Source organism: Gasterosteus aculeatus, chromosome 8 (assembly GCF_964276395.1).
Source record: "Gasterosteus aculeatus chromosome 8, fGasAcu3.hap1.1, whole genome shotgun sequence".
Lineage (NCBI taxonomy): Eukaryota > Metazoa > Chordata > Actinopteri > Perciformes > Gasterosteidae > Gasterosteus > Gasterosteus aculeatus.
The window spans coordinates 3,984,792-4,004,855 of NC_135695.1; the positions used below are offsets into that span (position 1 = coordinate 3,984,792).

General features: G+C 41.3%; 1 long non-coding RNA gene across 1 annotated transcript; it reads right to left on the reverse strand.

Annotated features, from left to right (window-relative positions):
• Positions 1–18,429: 18,429 nt before the first annotated feature.
• Positions 18,430–19,877, reverse strand: LOC144411358 (uncharacterized). The gene is made up of 3 exons (XR_013468508.1): positions 18,928–19,877; positions 18,608–18,784; positions 18,430–18,511 (listed from the first exon to the last, which is right to left on the reverse strand). It is a non-coding gene; the product is annotated as an uncharacterized LOC144411358 (long non-coding RNA).
• Positions 19,878–20,064: the final 187 nt, after the last annotated feature.

Genomic DNA, 20,064 nt, shown 5'->3' on the forward strand with positions numbered 1-20,064 from the left:
AATTTGAAATTGCTGAAAATACAGAAATGGGAGAAGCTGAAAGGAATTTCAATAGATTTGCTGAAAAAGCAGAAATGAAAACAGCTGAAATAAATTTGAAATATTGCAAAAAAATACAGAAATGAATAGTGAAAAATTGCTGTTGATAGAGGCATAAGAATAGCTGAAATTATTTTAAAGAACTGCTGAAAATACAGGAAGTGGGGAAGCTGAATTTCAATAGATTTTCTAAAAACAGAAGTTGCAGGAGCTTAAATTTGTTTAAAATTGTTTGTAGTAATATTAGTAGTAGTATTAGTTATACTTGTGGTATTAGTAGTACTAGCAGTAATAGTAGGTTTAGTATCAATAGCAGTAGAAACAGCTGTAATACTATTAGCCATAGTCGTATTTGTAATAACATTAGTAGTAGTTGTAGTATTAATAGCAGTAGAAATACTAGTAGTATGGTAGTAGAAGTATCAGTTGTAGTACTAGAAGTACGAGTAATATTCGTAGTGGGAGACAGAATGTTTGTTATTCAAACTAAGAAGTTTTTAATTAATAGGCCTCATCACAAACATTACAGTAAAAATTCCCTCCATGTGGCTTTTATTTTGAAATTATTGGATTGGGTGGGTTGGGGGGGTGTAGATAGAGGGAGGGAGGGTGAGAGGGTGAGGAAGGGAGGGGTGGTGAGGAAGAGATAGAGGGAGAGAGAGAGGAGGAGAAATAGACATACTGACTGACTGAGTGATTAACAGTAAGAAGAGGTCAGGGTGGAGGGGGGAGGGGGGGCGAGTGTCTTTATCATATTGGTCTGTTGACAGAAAGCATAGCTGCGTCATGTGACTCCACTAATCAGGTCATTGGAGCAGCTGTGAGTCACACACAGAGATACTGCAGCGTGTTTACGAGTAACCACGGCAACGGCGCACGTATTGCATTGGGTGGGGTGGGGGGGTGTAGATAGAGGGAGGGAGGGTGAGAGGGTGAGGAAGGGAATGGTGGTGAGGAAGAGAGGGAGAGGGGAGGAGAATTAGACTGACTGAGAGTGATTAACAGTAAGTAGAGGTCAGGGGGGAGGGGGGAGGGGGGGCTAGTGTCTTTATCATATTGGTCTGTTGACAGAAAGCATAGCTGCGTCATGTGACTCCACTAATCACGTCATTGGAGCAGCTGTGAGTCACACACAGAGATACTGCAGCGTGTTTACGAGTAACCACGGCAACGGCGCACCTATTGGATTGGGTGGGGTGGGGGGGTGTAGATAGAGGGAGGGAGGGTGAGAGGGTGAGGAAGGGAATGGTGGTGAGGAAGAGAGGGAGAGGGGAGGAGAATTAGACTGACTGACTGACTGAGAGTGATTAACAGTAAGTAGAGGTCAGGGTGGAGGGGGGAGGGGGGAGGGGGGGCTAGTGTCTTTATCATATTGGTCTGTTGACAGAAAGCATAGCTGCGTCATGTGACTCCACTAATCAGGTCATAGGAGCGAGCAGCTGTGAGTCACAGACAGATCCTGCAGCATGTGAGTGCTCGTAACCACGACAACGGCGCACCTGTGCTCATTAACGGCTGCAAAATGCAGAGACATGGCAGCAAGTTACACAGAATCCACACCTCACACAAATGAGAACCAGCGCAAAACTATAACAGCTATCTAAAAAATACGGCGTTTGTATGAGACCCAAGACTCTACCGAACGCGTGGATGTGCTTTTTATGTCTGTCCGGTAATAAATACGGCTCCTATGGCCGTTTACAAAACGTGTACCTTGTGGATTTTTGTGAGAAATATGTCGGCAGATTTGTATTGGAGCCTATGGGGCTTTTGGCAGAGGTTGTGTCACTCAAACACTCCTTGCGCCAAAACTAAAAAACTATGGGATTCCATGAACACATTAATCCAATCAGCACAACCATACCCTCATTAATCTGAAGAAATGAAGCCTCTAGAGTGTATACTTTGGCTGCAAGGACAGAAGTTCCATACTTTTTTAACCAGATTTCTGCACTGCTTCACCCTCTAGCCCGCGAGGTCCCCCTCTAGCAGACGCAATACACACTCATGTAAAAGTCAGAAACGGAGCGAAAAACTAGTGAAACATAATCAGTGATTATGAAAAAAGTACAATAGATATCCACAAGCAGTTTTTTTCATAAAATAGTTGAGACTTGTGTGAACATTTGGGAGTTGAAATGGTGTCTGTAGCTGAAAGATTTGCGAAGCTGAAAAATCTGAAAGTTGAAGAAGTTTAGGAGGATTTGAAAGCAAACTCCATTTGAAAACCATGTTAAAATATTAATGATTATTGATTTATATAAATTCAAGCATAAGAGGTAGAAAGCTGAAAAGTCATAGCCCTCAAGCCAGAAAGCAGCTGAACATTTTAATATTTGAACGGTTTTAATAGCTGAAAGTGTGAAGGAGTTGAAAGGTGCCGCGGAAGAAATAGAAGATGAAGAATAAAGATTCGAAGAACAATACTTGGAATGCATCTCAATGCATTCCAACAATAATAATAATAAGTTGAATAAAGATTCGAAGAACAATACTTGGAATGCTTGAAGCATTCCAACTAATAATAACTAGAAAATGCATTTCCTGCTGAAAATGCGTTGGAATGCAAAAAGCTGAAAGCTGAAATGAACTTTTTAAAATAGCTGAAAATACAGAAAGTTGAAGGGAATTTGAATACATTTGCTGAAATTATAGATATTAGAAAAGCTGAAATGAATTTGAAATTGCTGAAAATACAGAAATGGGAGAAGCTGAAAGGAATTTCAATAGATTTGCTGAAAAAGCAGAAATGAAAACAGCTGAAATAAATTTGAAATATTGCAAAAAAATACAGAAATGAATAGTGAAAAATTGCTGTTGATAGAGGCATAAGAATAGCTGAAATTATTTTAAAGAACTGCTGAAAATACAGGAAGTGGGGAAGCTGAATTTCAATAGATTTTCTAAAAACAGAAGTTGCAGGAGCTTAAATTTGTTTAAAATTGTTTGTAGTAATATTAGTAGTAGTATTAGTTATACTTGTGGTATTAGTAGTACTAGCAGTAATAGTAGGTTTAGTATCAATAGCAGTAGAAACAGCTGTAATACTATTAGCCATAGTCGTATTTGTAATAACATTAGTAGTAGTTGTAGTATTAATAGCAGTAGAAATACTAGTAGTATGGTAGTAGAAGTATCAGTTGTAGTACTAGAAGTACGAGTAATATTCGTAGTGGGAGACAGAATGTTTGTTATTCAAACTAAGAAGTTTTTAATTAATAGGCCTCATCACAAACATTACAGTAAAAATTCCCTCCATGTGGCTTTTATTTTGAAATTATTGGATTGGGTGGGTTGGGGGGGTGTAGATAGAGGGAGGGAGGGTGAGAGGGTGAGGAAGGGAGGGGTGGTGAGGAAGAGATAGAGGGAGAGAGAGAGGAGGAGAAATAGACATACTGACTGACTGAGTGATTAACAGTAAGAAGAGGTCAGGGTGGAGGGGGGAGGGGGGGCGAGTGTCTTTATCATATTGGTCTGTTGACAGAAAGCATAGCTGCGTCATGTGACTCCACTAATCAGGTCATTGGAGCAGCTGTGAGTCACACACAGAGATACTGCAGCGTGTTTACGAGTAACCACGGCAACGGCGCACCTATTGCATTGGGTGGGGTGGGGGGGTGTAGATAGAGGGAGGGAGGGTGAGAGGGTGAGGAAGGGAATGGTGGTGAGGAAGAGAGGGAGAGGGGAGGAGAATTAGACTGACTGAGAGTGATTAACAGTAAGTAGAGGTCAGGGGGGAGGGGGGAGGGGGGGCTAGTGTCTTTATCATATTGGTCTGTTGACAGAAAGCATAGCTGCGTCATGTGACTCCACTAATCACGTCATTGGAGCAGCTGTGAGTCACACACAGAGATACTGCAGCGTGTTTACGAGTAACCACGGCAACGGCGCACCTATTGGATTGGGTGGGGTGGGGGGGTGTAGATAGAGGGAGGGAGGGTGAGAGGGTGAGGAAGGGAATGGTGGTGAGGAAGAGAGGGAGAGGGGAGGAGAATTAGACTGACTGACTGACTGAGAGTGATTAACAGTAAGTAGAGGTCAGGGTGGAGGGGGGAGGGGGGCTAGTGTCTTTATCATATTGGTCTGTTGACAGAAAGCATAGCTGCGTCATGTGACTCCACTAATCAGGTCACAAGGAGCAGCTGTGAGCCACAGACAGATCCTGCAGCATGTGAGTGCTCGTAACCACGACAACGACGCACCTGTGCGGCTGCAAAAGTGCAGACACAGGACAGCGAGTTACACAGAATCCACACCTCAAACAAATGAGAACCAGCGCAAAACTATAACAGCTATCTAAAAAATACGGCGTTTGTATGAGACCCAAGACTCTACCGAACGCGTGGATGTGTTTTTATGTCTGTCCGGTAATAAATACGGCTCCTATGGCCGTTTACAGAACGTGTACCTTGTGGATTTTTGTGAGAAATATGTCGGCAGATTTGTATTGGAGCCTATGGGGCTTTTGCCAGAGGTTGTGTCACTCAAACACTCCTTGCGCCAAAACTAAAAAACTCTGGGATTCCATGAACACATTAATCCAATCAGCACAACCATACCCTCATTAATCTGAAGAAATGAAGCCTCTAGAGTGTATACTTTGGCTGCAAGGACAGAAGTTCCATACTTTTTTAACCAGATTTCTGCGCTGCTCCACACTCTAGCCTCGAGGTCCCGCCTCTAGCAGACGCAATACACACTCATGTAAAAGTCAGAAACGGAGCGAAGAACTAGTGAAACATAATCAGTGATTATGAAAAAAGTACAATAGATATCAAGAAGCAGTTTTTTTCATAAAATAGTTAAGACTTGTGTCAACATTTAAAAGTTTAAATGGTGTCTGTAGCTGAAAGATTTGCAAAGCTGAAAAATCTGAAAGTTGAAGAAGTTTAGGAGGATTTGAAAGCAAACTCCATTTGAAAACCATGTTAAAATATTAATGATTATTGATTTATATAAATTCAAGCATAAGAGGTAGAAAGCTGAAAAGTCATAGCCCTCAAGCCAGAAAGGAGCTGAACATTTTAATATTTGAAGGATTTTAATAGCTGAAAATGTGAAGGAGTTGAAAGGGGGCGCGGAAGAAATAGAAGAAACATAACTAGAAAATGCATTTCCTGCTGAAAATGCGTTGGAATGCAAAAAGCTGAAAGCTGAAATGAACTTTTTAAAATAGCTGAAAATACAGAAAGTTGAAGGGAATTTGAATACATTTGCTGAAATTATAGATATTAGAAAAGCTGAAATGAATTTGAAATTGCTGAAAATACAGAAATGGGAGAAGCTGAAAGGAATTTCAATAGATTTGCTGAAAAAGCAGAAATGAAAACAGCTGAAATAAATTTGAAATATTGCAAAAAAATACAGAAATGAATAGTGAAAAATTGCTGTTGATAGAGGCATAAGAATAGCTGAAATTATTTTAAAGAACTGCTGAAAATACAGGAAGTGGGGAAGCTGAATTTCAATAGATTTTCTAAAAACAGAAGTTGCAGGAGCTTAAATTTGTTTAAAATTGTTTGTAGTAATATTAGTAGTAGTATTAGTTATACTTGTGGTATTAGTAGTACTAGCAGTAATAGTAGGTTTAGTATCAATAGCAGTAGAAACAGCTGTAATACTATTAGCCATAGTCGTATTTGTAATAACATTAGTAGTAGTTGTAGTATTAATAGCAGTAGAAATACTAGTAGTATGGTAGTAGAAGTATCAGTTGTAGTACTAGAAGTACGAGTAATATTCGTAGTGGGAGACAGAATGTTTGTTATTCAAACTAAGAAGTTTTTAATTAATAGGCCTCATCACAAACATTACAGTAAAAATTCCCTCCATGTGGCTTTTATTTTGAAATTATTGGATTGGGTGGGTTGGGGGGGTGTAGATAGAGGGAGGGAGGGTGAGAGGGTGAGGAAGGGAGGGGTGGTGAGGAAGAGATAGAGGGAGAGAGAGAGGAGGAGAAATAGACATACTGACTGACTGAGTGATTAACAGTAAGAAGAGGTCAGGGTGGAGGGGGGAGGGGGGGCGAGTGTCTTTATCATATTGGTCTGTTGACAGAAAGCATAGCTGCGTCATGTGACTCCACTAATCAGGTCATTGGAGCAGCTGTGAGTCACACACAGAGATACTGCAGCGTGTTTACGAGTAACCACGGCAACGGCGCACCTATTGCATTGGGTGGGGTGGGGGGGTGTAGATAGAGGGAGGGAGGGTGAGAGGGTGAGGAAGGGAATGGTGGTGAGGAAGAGAGGGAGAGGGGAGGAGAATTAGACTGACTGAGAGTGATTAACAGTAAGTAGAGGTCAGGGGGGAGGGGGGAGGGGGGGCTAGTGTCTTTATCATATTGGTCTGTTGACAGAAAGCATAGCTGCGTCATGTGACTCCACTAATCACGTCATTGGAGCAGCTGTGAGTCACACACAGAGATACTGCAGCGTGTTTACGAGTAACCACGGCAACGGCGCACCTATTGGATTGGGTGGGGTGGGGGGGTGTAGATAGAGGGAGGGAGGGTGAGAGGGTGAGGAAGGGAATGGTGGTGAGGAAGAGAGGGAGAGGGGAGGAGAATTAGACTGACTGACTGACTGAGAGTGATTAACAGTAAGTAGAGGTCAGGGTGGAGGGGGGAGGGGGGCTAGTGTCTTTATCATATTGGTCTGTTGACAGAAAGCATAGCTGCGTCATGTGACTCCACTAATCAGGTCACAAGGAGCAGCTGTGAGCCACAGACAGATCCTGCAGCATGTGAGTGCTCGTAACCACGACAACGACGCACCTGTGCGGCTGCAAAAGTGCAGACACAGGACAGCGAGTTACACAGAATCCACACCTCAAACAAATGAGAACCAGCGCAAAACTATAACAGCTATCTAAAAAATACGGCGTTTGTATGAGACCCAAGACTCTACCGAACGCGTGGATGTGTTTTTATGTCTGTCCGGTAATAAATACGGCTCCTATGGCCGTTTACAGAACGTGTACCTTGTGGATTTTTGTGAGAAATATGTCGGCAGATTTGTATTGGAGCCTATGGGGCTTTTGCCAGAGGTTGTGTCACTCAAACACTCCTTGCGCCAAAACTAAAAAACTCTGGGATTCCATGAACACATTAATCCAATCAGCACAACCATACCCTCATTAATCTGAAGAAATGAAGCCTCTAGAGTGTATACTTTGGCTGCAAGGACAGAAGTTCCATACTTTTTTAACCAGATTTCTGCGCTGCTCCACACTCTAGCCTCGAGGTCCCGCCTCTAGCAGACGCAATACACACTCATGTAAAAGTCAGAAACGGAGCGAAGAACTAGTGAAACATAATCAGTGATTATGAAAAAAGTACAATAGATATCAAGAAGCAGTTTTTTTCATAAAATAGTTAAGACTTGTGTCAACATTTAAAAGTTTAAATGGTGTCTGTAGCTGAAAGATTTGCAAAGCTGAAAAATCTGAAAGTTGAAGAAGTTTAGGAGGATTTGAAAGCAAACTCCATTTGAAAACCATGTTAAAATATTAATGATTATTGATTTATATAAATTCAAGCATAAGAGGTAGAAAGCTGAAAAGTCATAGCCCTCAAGCCAGAAAGGAGCTGAACATTTTAATATTTGAAGGATTTTAATAGCTGAAAATGTGAAGGAGTTGAAAGGGGGCGCGGAAGAAATAGAAGAAACATAATAACTAGAAAAGGCATTTCCTGCTGAAAATGCGTTGGAATGCAAAAAGCTGAAAGCTGCACTGAATATTTAAAAATAGCTGAAAATACAGAAAGTTGAAGGGAATTTGAATAAATTTGCTGAAATGAAAGATATTTGAAAAGCTGAAATTAATTTGAAGTTTCTGAAAATACAGAAATGGGAGAAGCTGAAAGGAATTTCAATAGATTTGCTGAAAAAGCAGAAATGAAAACAGCTGAAATAAATGTGAAATATTGCAAAACAGAAGTTGCAGGAGCTTAAATGAATTTTAAAAAGTACAGAAATAACAAAAGCTGAGATGAATAAAAAGAGGTTTAAAATTGTTTGTAGTAATGTTAGTTGTAATTTGGGTATTAGTACTAGCAGTAGAAGTCGGTTTAGTATCAATAGCAGTAGAAACAGCTGGAATACTGATACTATTAGCCATAGTAGTATTTTTAATAACATTAGTAGTAGTTGTATTAATATCAGTAGAAATACTAGTAGTATGGTAGTAGAAGTATCAGTTGTAGTTCTACTAGAAGTACTAGTAATATTCGTAGTGGTTATAGTAGTATTTGAAAGAGCAATGCGTATTTCAACGAATCCGCTTCATGGTTAAGGTACAGATAATCATTCAGGCTTTTAGTTTGCAATGATGGAATTGGGTGAGGGGGGGTTGGGAGACAGAATGTTTGTTATTCAAACTAAGAAGTTTTTAATTAATAGGCCTCATCACAAACATTACAGTAAAAATTCCCTCCATGGGGCTTTTATTTTGAAATTATTGGATTGGGTGGGGTGGGGGGGTGTAGATAGAGGGAGGGAGGGTGAGAGGGTGAGGAATGGAGGGGTGGTGAGGAAGAGATAGAGGGAGAGAGAGAGGAGGAGAAATAGACAGACATACTGACTGACTGAGTGATTAACAGTGAGAAGAGGTCAGGGTGGAGGGGGGAGGGGGGGCGAGTGTCTTTATCATATTGGTCTGTTGACAGAAAGCATAGCTGCGTCATGTGACTCCACTAATCACGTCATTGGAGCAGCTGTGAGTCACACACAGAGATACTGCAGCGTGTTTACGAGTAACCACGGCAACGGCGCACCTATTGGATTGGGTGGGGTGGGGGGGTGTAGATAGAGGGAGGGAGGGTGAGAGGGTGAGGAAGGGAATGGTGGTGAGGAAGAGAGGGAGAGGGGAGGAGAATTGGACTGACTGACTGACTGAGAGTGATTAACAGTAAGTAGAGGTCAGGGTGGAGGGGGGAGGGGGGGCGAGTGTCTTTATCATATTGGTCTGTTGACAGAAAGCATAGCTGCGTCATGTGACTCCACTAATCAGGTCATAGGAGCAGCTGTGAGCCACAGACAGATCCTGCAGCGTGTGAGTGCTCGTAACCACGACAACGACGCACCTGTGCGGCTGCAAAAGTGCAGACACAGGACAGCGAGTTACACAGAATCCACACCTCACACAAATGAGAACCAGCGCAAAACTATAACAGCTATCTAAAAAATACGGCGTTTGTATGAGACCCAAGACTCTACCGAACGCGTGGATGTGCTTTTTATGTCTGTCCGGTAATAAATACGGCTCCTATGGCCGTTGACAGAACGTGTACCTTGTGGATTTTTGTGAGAAATATGTCGGCAGATTTGTATTGGAGCCTATGGGGCTTTTGGCAGAGGTTGTGTCACTCAAACACTCCTTGCGCCAAAACTAAAAAACTCTGGGATTCCATGAACACATTAATCCAATCAGCACAACCATACCCTCATTAATCTGAAGAAATGAAGCCTCTAGAGTGTATACTTTGGCTGCAAGGACAGAAGTTCCATACTTTTTAAACCAGATTTCTGCGATGCCCCACACTCTAGCCTGCGAGGCCCCGCCTCTAGCAGACGCAATACACACTCATGTAAAAGTCAGAAACGGAGCGAAAAACTAGTGAAACATAATCAGTGATTATGAAAAAAGTACAATAGATATCAAGAAGCAGTTTTTTTCATAAAATAGTTGAGACCTGTGTCAACATTTGAAAGTTGAAATGGTGTCTGTAGCTGAAAGATTGGCGGATCTGAAATATCTGAAAGTTGAAGAAGTTTAAGGAGGATTTGAAAACAATCTCCATTTGAAAACCATGTTTAAATATTAGTGATTATTGATTTATATAAATTCAAGCTTAAGAGGTAGAAAGCTGAAAAGTCATAGCCCTCAAGCCAGAAAGGAGCTGAACATTTTAATATTTGAAGGATTTTAATAGCTGAAAATGTGAAGGAGTTGAAAGGGGGCGCGGAAGAAATAGAAGAAACATAATAATAAGTCGGAATAAAGATTCGAAGAACAATACTTGGAATGCATCTCAATGCATTCCAACAATAAGTCGGAATAAAGATTCGAAGAACAATACTTGGAATGCATCTCAATGCATTCCAACAATAATAAGTCGGAATAAAGATTCGAAGAACAATACTTGGAATGCATCTCAATGCATTCCAACAATAACTAGAAAATGCATTTCCTGCTGAAAATGCGTTGGAATGCAAAAAGCTGAAAGCTGAAATGAACTTTTTAAAATAGCTGAAAATACAGAAAGTTGAAGGGAATTTGAATACATTTGCTGAAATTATAGATATTAGAAAAGCTGAAATGAATTTGAAATTGCTGAAAATACAGAAATGGGAGAAGCTGAAAGGAATTTCAATAGATTTGCTGAAAAAGCAGAAATGAAAACAGCTGAAATAAATTTGAAATATTGCAAAAAAATACAGAAATGAATAGTGAAAAATTGCTGTTGATAGAGGCATAAGAATAGCTGAAATTATTTTAAAGAACTGCTGAAAATACAGGAAGTGGGGAAGCTGAATTTCAATAGATTTTCTAAAAACAGAAGTTGCAGGAGCTTAAATTTGTTTAAAATTGTTTGTAGTAATATTAGTAGTAGTATTAGTTATACTTGTGGTATTAGTAGTACTAGCAGTAATAGTAGGTTTAGTATCAATAGCAGTAGAAACAGCTGTAATACTATTAGCCATAGTCGTATTTGTAATAACATTAGTAGTAGTTGTAGTATTAATAGCAGTAGAAATACTAGTAGTATGGTAGTAGAAGTATCAGTTGTAGTACTAGAAGTACGAGTAATATTCGTAGTGGGAGACAGAATGTTTGTTATTCAAACTAAGAAGTTTTTAATTAATAGGCCTCATCACAAACATTACAGTAAAAATTCCCTCCATGTGGCTTTTATTTTGAAATTATTGGATTGGGTGGGTTGGGGGGGTGTAGATAGAGGGAGGGAGGGTGAGAGGGTGAGGAAGGGAGGGGTGGTGAGGAAGAGATAGAGGGAGAGAGAGAGGAGGAGAAATAGACATACTGACTGACTGAGTGATTAACAGTAAGAAGAGGTCAGGGTGGAGGGGGGAGGGGGGGCGAGTGTCTTTATCATATTGGTCTGTTGACAGAAAGCATAGCTGCGTCATGTGACTCCACTAATCAGGTCATTGGAGCAGCTGTGAGTCACACACAGAGATACTGCAGCGTGTTTACGAGTAACCACGGCAACGGCGCACGTATTGCATTGGGTGGGGTGGGGGGGTGTAGATAGAGGGAGGGAGGGTGAGAGGGTGAGGAAGGGAATGGTGGTGAGGAAGAGAGGGAGAGGGGAGGAGAATTAGACTGACTGAGAGTGATTAACAGTAAGTAGAGGTCAGGGGGGAGGGGGGAGGGGGGGCTAGTGTCTTTATCATATTGGTCTGTTGACAGAAAGCATAGCTGCGTCATGTGACTCCACTAATCACGTCATTGGAGCAGCTGTGAGTCACACACAGAGATACTGCAGCGTGTTTACGAGTAACCACGGCAACGGCGCACCTATTGGATTGGGTGGGGTGGGGGGGTGTAGATAGAGGGAGGGAGGGTGAGAGGGTGAGGAAGGGAATGGTGGTGAGGAAGAGAGGGAGAGGGGAGGAGAATTAGACTGACTGACTGACTGACAGTGATTAACAGTAAGTAGAGGTCAGGGGGGAGGGGGGAGGGGGGGCTAGTGTCTTTATCATATTGGTCTGTTGACAGAAAGCATAGCTGCGTCATGTGACTCCACTAATCACGTCATTGGAGCAGCTGTGAGTCACACACAGAGATACTGCAGCGTGTTTACGAGTAACCACGGCAACGGCGCACCTATTGGATTGGGTGGGGTGGGGGGGTGTAGATAGAGGGAGGGAGGGTGAGAGGGTGAGGAAGGGAATGGTGGTGAGGAAGAGAGGGAGAGGGGAGGAGAATTAGACTGACTGACTGACTGACAGTGATTAACAGTAAGTAGAGGTCAGGGTGGAGGGGGGAGGGGGGCTAGTGTCTTTATCATATTGGTCTGTTGACAGAAAGCATAGCTGCGTCATGTGACTCCACTAATCAGGTCACAAGGAGCAGCTGTGAGCCACAGACAGATCCTGCAGCGTGTGAGTGCTCGTAACCACGACAACGACGCACCTGTGCGGCTGCAAAAGTGCAGACACAGGACAGCGAGTTACACAGAATCCACACCTCAAACAAATGAGAACCAGCGCAAAACTATAACAGCTATCTAAAAAATACGGCGTTTGTATGAGACCCAAGACTCTACCGAACGCGTGGATGTGCTTTTATGTCTGTCCGGTAATGAATACGGCTCCTATGGCCGTTGACAGAACGTGTACCTTGTGGATTTTTGTGAGAAATATGTCGGCAGATTTGTATTGGAGCCTATGGGGCTTTTGGCAGAGGTTGTGTCACTCAAACACTCCTTGCGCCAAAACTAAAAAACTCTGGGATTCCATGAACACATTAATCCAATCAGCACAACCATACCCTCATTAATCTGAAGAAATGAAGCCTCTAGAGTGTATACTTTGGCTGCAAGGACAGAAGTTCCATATTTTTTTAACCAGATTCCTGCGATGCCCCACACTCTAGCCTCGAGCTCTCCACTGTAGCAGACGCAATACACACTCATGTAAAAGTCAGAAACGGAGCGAAGAACTAGTGAAACATAATCAGTGATTATGAAAAAAGTACAATAGATATCCACAAGCAGTTTTTTTCATAAAATAGTTGAGACCTGTGTCAACATTTGAAAGTTGAAATGGTGTCTGTAGCTGAAAGATTGGCGGATCTGAAATATCTGAAAGTTGAAGAAGTTTAAGGAGGATTTGAAAACAATCTCCATTTGAAAACCATGTTTAAATATTAGTGATTATTGATTTATATAAATTCAAGCTTAAGAGGTAGAAAGCTGAAAAGTCATAGCCCTCAAGCCAGAAAGGAGCTGAACATTTTAATATTTGAAGGATTTTAATAGCTGAAAATGTGAAGGAGTTGAAAGGGGGCGCGGAAGAAATAGAAGAAACATAATAATAAGTCGGAATAAAGATTCGAAGAACAATACTTGGAATGCATCTCAATGCATTCCAACAATAAGTCGGAATAAAGATTCGAAGAACAATACTTGGAATGCATCTCAATGCATTCCAACAATAATAAGTCGGAATAAAGATTCGAAGAACAATACTTGGAATGCATCTCAATGCATTCCAACAATAACTAGAAAATGCATTTCCTGCTGAAAATGCGTTGGAATGCAAAAAGCTGAAAGCTGAAATGAACTTTTTAAAATAGCTGAAAATACAGAAAGTTGAAGGGAATTTGAATACATTTGCTGAAATTATAGATATTAGAAAAGCTGAAATGAATTTGAAATTGCTGAAAATACAGAAATGGGAGAAGCTGAAAGGAATTTCAATAGATTTGCTGAAAAAGCAGAAATGAAAACAGCTGAAATAAATTTGAAATATTGCAAAAAAATACAGAAATGAATAGTGAAAAATTGCTGTTGATAGAGGCATAAGAATAGCTGAAATTATTTTAAAGAACTGCTGAAAATACAGGAAGTGGGGAAGCTGAATTTCAATAGATTTTCTAAAAACAGAAGTTGCAGGAGCTTAAATTTGTTTAAAATTGTTTGTAGTAATATTAGTAGTAGTATTAGTTATACTTGTGGTATTAGTAGTACTAGCAGTAATAGTAGGTTTAGTATCAATAGCAGTAGAAACAGCTGTAATACTATTAGCCATAGTCGTATTTGTAATAACATTAGTAGTAGTTGTAGTATTAATAGCAGTAGAAATACTAGTAGTATGGTAGTAGAAGTATCAGTTGTAGTACTAGAAGTACGAGTAATATTCGTAGTGGGAGACAGAATGTTTGTTATTCAAACTAAGAAGTTTTTAATTAATAGGCCTCATCACAAACATTACAGTAAAAATTCCCTCCATGTGGCTTTTATTTTGAAATTATTGGATTGGGTGGGTTGGGGGGGTGTAGATAGAGGGAGGGAGGGTGAGAGGGTGAGGAAGGGAGGGGTGGTGAGGAAGAGATAGAGGGAGAGAGAGAGGAGGAGAAATAGACATACTGACTGACTGAGTGATTAACAGTAAGAAGAGGTCAGGGTGGAGGGGGGAGGGGGGGCGAGTGTCTTTATCATATTGGTCTGTTGACAGAAAGCATAGCTGCGTCATGTGACTCCACTAATCAGGTCATTGGAGCAGCTGTGAGTCACACACAGAGATACTGCAGCGTGTTTACGAGTAACCACGGCAACGGCGCACGTATTGCATTGGGTGGGGTGGGGGGGTGTAGATAGAGGGAGGGAGGGTGAGAGGGTGAGGAAGGGAATGGTGGTGAGGAAGAGAGGGAGAGGGGAGGAGAATTAGACTGACTGAGAGTGATTAACAGTAAGTAGAGGTCAGGGGGGAGGGGGGAGGGGGGGCTAGTGTCTTTATCATATTGGTCTGTTGACAGAAAGCATAGCTGCGTCATGTGACTCCACTAATCACGTCATTGGAGCAGCTGTGAGTCACACACAGAGATACTGCAGCGTGTTTACGAGTAACCACGGCAACGGCGCACCTATTGGATTGGGTGGGGTGGGGGGGTGTAGATAGAGGGAGGGAGGGTGAGAGGGTGAGGAAGGGAATGGTGGTGAGGAAGAGAGGGAGAGGGGAGGAGAATTAGACTGACTGACTGACTGACAGTGATTAACAGTAAGTAGAGGTCAGGGGGGAGGGGGGAGGGGGGGCTAGTGTCTTTATCATATTGGTCTGTTGACAGAAAGCATAGCTGCGTCATGTGACTCCACTAATCACGTCATTGGAGCAGCTGTGAGTCACACACAGAGATACTGCAGCGTGTTTACGAGTAACCACGGCAACGGCGCACCTATTGGATTGGGTGGGGTGGGGGGGTGTAGATAGAGGGAGGGAGGGTGAGAGGGTGAGGAAGGGAATGGTGGTGAGGAAGAGAGGGAGAGGGGAGGAGAATTAGACTGACTGACTGACTGACAGTGATTAACAGTAAGTAGAGGTCAGGGTGGAGGGGGGAGGGGGGCTAGTGTCTTTATCATATTGGTCTGTTGACAGAAAGCATAGCTGCGTCATGTGACTCCACTAATCAGGTCACAAGGAGCAGCTGTGAGCCACAGACAGATCCTGCAGCGTGTGAGTGCTCGTAACCACGACAACGACGCACCTGTGCGGCTGCAAAAGTGCAGACACAGGACAGCGAGTTACACAGAATCCACACCTCAAACAAATGAGAACCAGCGCAAAACTATAACAGCTATCTAAAAAATACGGCGTTTGTATGAGACCCAAGACTCTACCGAACGCGTGGATGTGCTTTTATGTCTGTCCGGTAATGAATACGGCTCCTATGGCCGTTGACAGAACGTGTACCTTGTGGATTTTTGTGAGAAATATGTCGGCAGATTTGTATTGGAGCCTATGGGGCTTTTGGCAGAGGTTGTGTCACTCAAACACTCCTTGCGCCAAAACTAAAAAACTCTGGGATTCCATGAACACATTAATCCAATCAGCACAACCATACCCTCATTAATCTGAAGAAATGAAGCCTCTAGAGTGTATACTTTGGCTGCAAGGACAGAAGTTCCATATTTTTTTAACCAGATTCCTGCGATGCCCCACACTCTAGCCTCGAGCTCTCCACTGTAGCAGACGCAATACACACTCATGTAAAAGTCAGAAACGGAGCGAAGAACTAGTGAAACATAATCAGTGATTATGAAAAAAGTACAATAGATATCCACAAGCAGTTTTTTTCATAAAATAGTTTAGACCTGTGTCAACATTTGAAAGTTTAAATGGTGTCTGTAGCTGAAAGATTTGCGAAGCTGAAAAATCTGAAAGTTGAAGAAGTTTAGGAGGATTTGAAAGCAAACTCCATTTGAAAACCATGTTAAAATATTAATGATTATTGATTTATATAAATTCAAGCATAAGAGGTAGAAAGCTGAAAAGTCATAGCCCTCAAGCCAGAAAGGAGCTGAACATTTTAATATTTGAACGGTTTTAATAGCTGAAAGTGTGAAGGAGTTGAAAGGTGCCGCGGAAGAAATAGAAGAAGCTGAAGAATAAAGATTCGAAGAACAATACTTGGAATGCATCTCAATGCATTCCAACAATAAGTTGAATAAAGATTCGAAGAACAATACTTGGAATGCTTGAAGCATTCCAACTAATAAAGATTCGAAGAACAATACTTGGAATGCTTGAAGCATTCCAACTAATTATTTTAAAGAACTGCTGAAAATACAGGAAGTGGGGAAGCTGAATTCATTTCAATAGATTTTCTAAAAACAGAAGTTGCAGGAGCTTAAATTTGTTTAAAATTGTTTGTAGTAATATTAGTAGTAGTATTAGTTATAATTGTGGTATTAGTAGTACTAGCAGTAATAGTAGGTTTAGTATCAATAGCAGTAGAAACAGCTGTAATACTATTAGCCATAGTCGTATTTGTAATAACATTAGTAGTAGTTGTAGTATTAATAGCAGTAGAAATACTAGTAGTATGGTAGTAGAAGTATCAGTTGTAGTACTAGAAGTACGAGTAATATTCATAGTGGGAGACAGAATGTTTGTTATTCAAACTAAGAAGTTTTTAATTAATAGGCCTCATCACAAACATTACAGTAAAAATTCCCTCCATGTGGCTTTTATTTTGAAATGATTGGATTGGGTGGGTTGGGGGGGTGTAGATAGAGGGAGGGAGGGTGAGAGGGTGAGGAAGGGAGGGGTGGTGAGGAAGAGATAGAGGGAGAGAGAGAGGAGGAGAAATAGACAGACATACTGACTGACTGAGAGTGATTAACAGTAAGTAGAGGTCAGGGGGGAGGGGGGAGGGGGGGCCAGTGTCTTTATCATATTGGTCTGTTGACAGAAAGCATAGCTGCGTCATGTGACTCCACTAATCACGTCATTGGAGCAGCTGTGAGTCACACACAGAGATACTGCAGCGTGTTTACGAGTAACCACGGCAACGGCGCACCTATTGGATTGGGTGGGGTGGGGGGGTGTAGATAGAGGGAGGGAGGGTGAGAGGGTGAGGAAGGGAATGGTGGTGAGGAAGAGAGGGAGAGGGGAGGAGAATTAGACAGACTGACTGACTGAGAGTGATTAACAGTAAGTAGAGGTCAGGGTGGAGGGGGGAGGGGGGGCGAGTGTCTTTATCATATTGGTCTGTTGACAGAAAGCATAGCTGCGTCATGTGACTCCACTAATCAGGTCATAGGAGCGAGCAGCTGTGAGCCACAGACAGATCCTGCAGCGTGTGAGTGCTCGTAACCACGACAACACCGCACCTGTGCGGCTGCAAAAGTGCAGACACAGGACAGCGAGTTACACAGAATCCACACCTCAAACAAATGAGAACCAGCGCAAAACTATAACAGCTATCTAAAAAATACGGCGTTTGTATGAGACCCAAGACTCTACCGAACGCGTGGATGTGTTTTTATGTCTGTCCGGTAATAAATACGGCTCCTATGGCCGTTGACAAAACGTGTACCTTGTGGATTTTTGTGAGAAATATGTCGGCAGATTTGTATTGGAGCCTATGGGGCTTTTGGCAGAGGTTGTGTCACTCAAACACTCCTTGCGCCAAAACTAAAGAACTCTGGGATTCCATGAACACATTAATCCAATCAGCACAACCATACCCTCATTAATCTGAAGAAATGAAGCCTCTAGAGTGTATACTTTGGCTGCAAGGACAGAAGTTCCATATTTTTTTTACCAGATTCCTGCGATGCCCCACACTCTAGCCCGCGAGGTCCCCCTCTAGCAGACGCAATACACACTCATGTAAAAGTCAGAAACGGAGCGAAGAACTAGTGAAACATAATCAGTGATTATGAAAAAAGTACAATAGATATCAAGAAGCAGTTTTTTTCATAAAATAGTTGAGACCTGTGTCAACATTTGAAAGTTGAAATGGTGTCTGTAGCTGAAAGATTGGCGGAGCTGAAATATTTGAAAGTTGAAGAAGTTGAAGAAGTTTAAGGAGGATTTGAAAACAATCTCTATTTGAAAACCATGTTAAAATATTAATGATTATTGATTTATATAAATTCAAGCTTAAGAGGTAGAAAGCTGAAAAGTCATAGCCCGGAAGCCGGAAAGAAGCTGAACATTTTAATATTTGAAGGATTTTAATAGCTGAAAGTGTGAAGGAGTTGAAAGGTGCCTTGGAAGAAATAGAAGAATAAGTCGGAAATAAAGATTCGAAGAACAATACTTGGAATGCATCTAATGCATTCCAACAATAAGTCGGAAATAAAGATTCGAAGAACAATACTTGGAATGCATCTAATGCATTCCAACAATAATTTCTGGTGTATTGAGTAGGCTACTTACAACTGCCTGTGGTTCTGTTGGGACAGGAGGCTCCAAAAGACTAATTTTACCATCAGAATCTGTTGGGACCAACGAAAAACCCACCCCAAAGTAAAATAAATGGAAATATCACAAATAGCCTATATAAAAACACAACACATAGGTAGACCTCTTACATTTTATGAAGGCACTTAAATCTTCTGGAGTGACTGGCTCTGATGAAGTCCCTCCAGGAATTCCCTCAGCCATTGGCCTTCCAGCATTCAGGCTCAGGGCCATCTCCTCTGCATTTGTCAGAGGTGGTGGTGCAGGTCCTCCCCCCGTTTTGCGAGCCTCTGCCTTCTTTCTGTTGGCTGAGTAGTCAAATGAGAATGAACATTTAGACCCATGTCAAAAATGCTGCTGCACTGCTAGACACTGGATGCTATTTAGTTATTTATATGTCAAATGTTTGTAAAGTCAGGTAGACTACAACCATGATATGTTCAAGCCTTACCTGATTGAATTATGTTTTTATATTTCATTTTCAGCTGCTGCCATGTTCTTTTAATGCCTGCAGGATTGCACCTACATGAAAATTAAAATTAGGTTGAATAACACACTGTTCTTCCAGTTTCACTTCTGATATTATAACAGTTGGGCAAGTCACTTATATTACTAACTACAACTGGCTTCTTCAACAGTGTAATTAGATTAATGTAATAATGACTATCTCTAGAAAGTATTGGTCTACTTATTACTAATTACTTTCTAAATCCCATATCAACCTCAACCACTTGAACAATACAAGGAGAGACAAGAAACTGCACTTTTAATGCTTTCAAATAAACATTATACAATTGCATGAATTATTCTTGAAAAAATATATCTTTTAAAATTTGATGTTAAATCCACTATTGTTTTATACAGAATTGCTTTATAGTTTATGCAGCATTTAATGCAATTACATCAGATTTTACTTTAAATTACGGAATTAAATTACAGTTTTTACATTACATAGAAATTAATTACACACAACACTGTATAACAGTAATTCAAATGTAAACTTACGCATTGACTCGAGCAGCTATTTTCTCCCAAGCTAACTCTCTGTCCTTCGCCGCTGCAGCCGTGTTGCTTTTTTTTTAAAATATATGTTCGTACTCTCCATATGCTTGCATAAGCACATCCAGTTCTGCTGGTGAAAAATATGAAGACCTCTTTTTGTCTGGCGCTGTTGCCATGGTGACTCGTAATATCTGCGCTCCATTGATAATGGCCTTTATAGTTGTGGTGCACGCGCTTAACTCAGAGTAGGTCAACTCACAGTTGATTGAACTAACTCATTTCAGCTGTTCTGTAACCGAAAACTCAGAGTTTTCCATCTCAGGGTAAGTCAACTCAGAGTTCAAGTTTTAACTCAGAGTTGGTTGAACCTCCTTATTGAAACAGGCCCCAGATATTTGGCTGAATCAAACATTCCACGGAGTGAAGACCCGCTAAAATATTGGGTCAAACACAAACATGTACCTACATCTATTTGTATTAGCACGTAATATTTTGAGCATTCCTGCCTCATCGTGCTGTGTGAGCGTGTTTTTTCTAAGGTGGGGGAAATAGTTTCTACAAAAAGAAAATTGTGTTTCTCAATAAA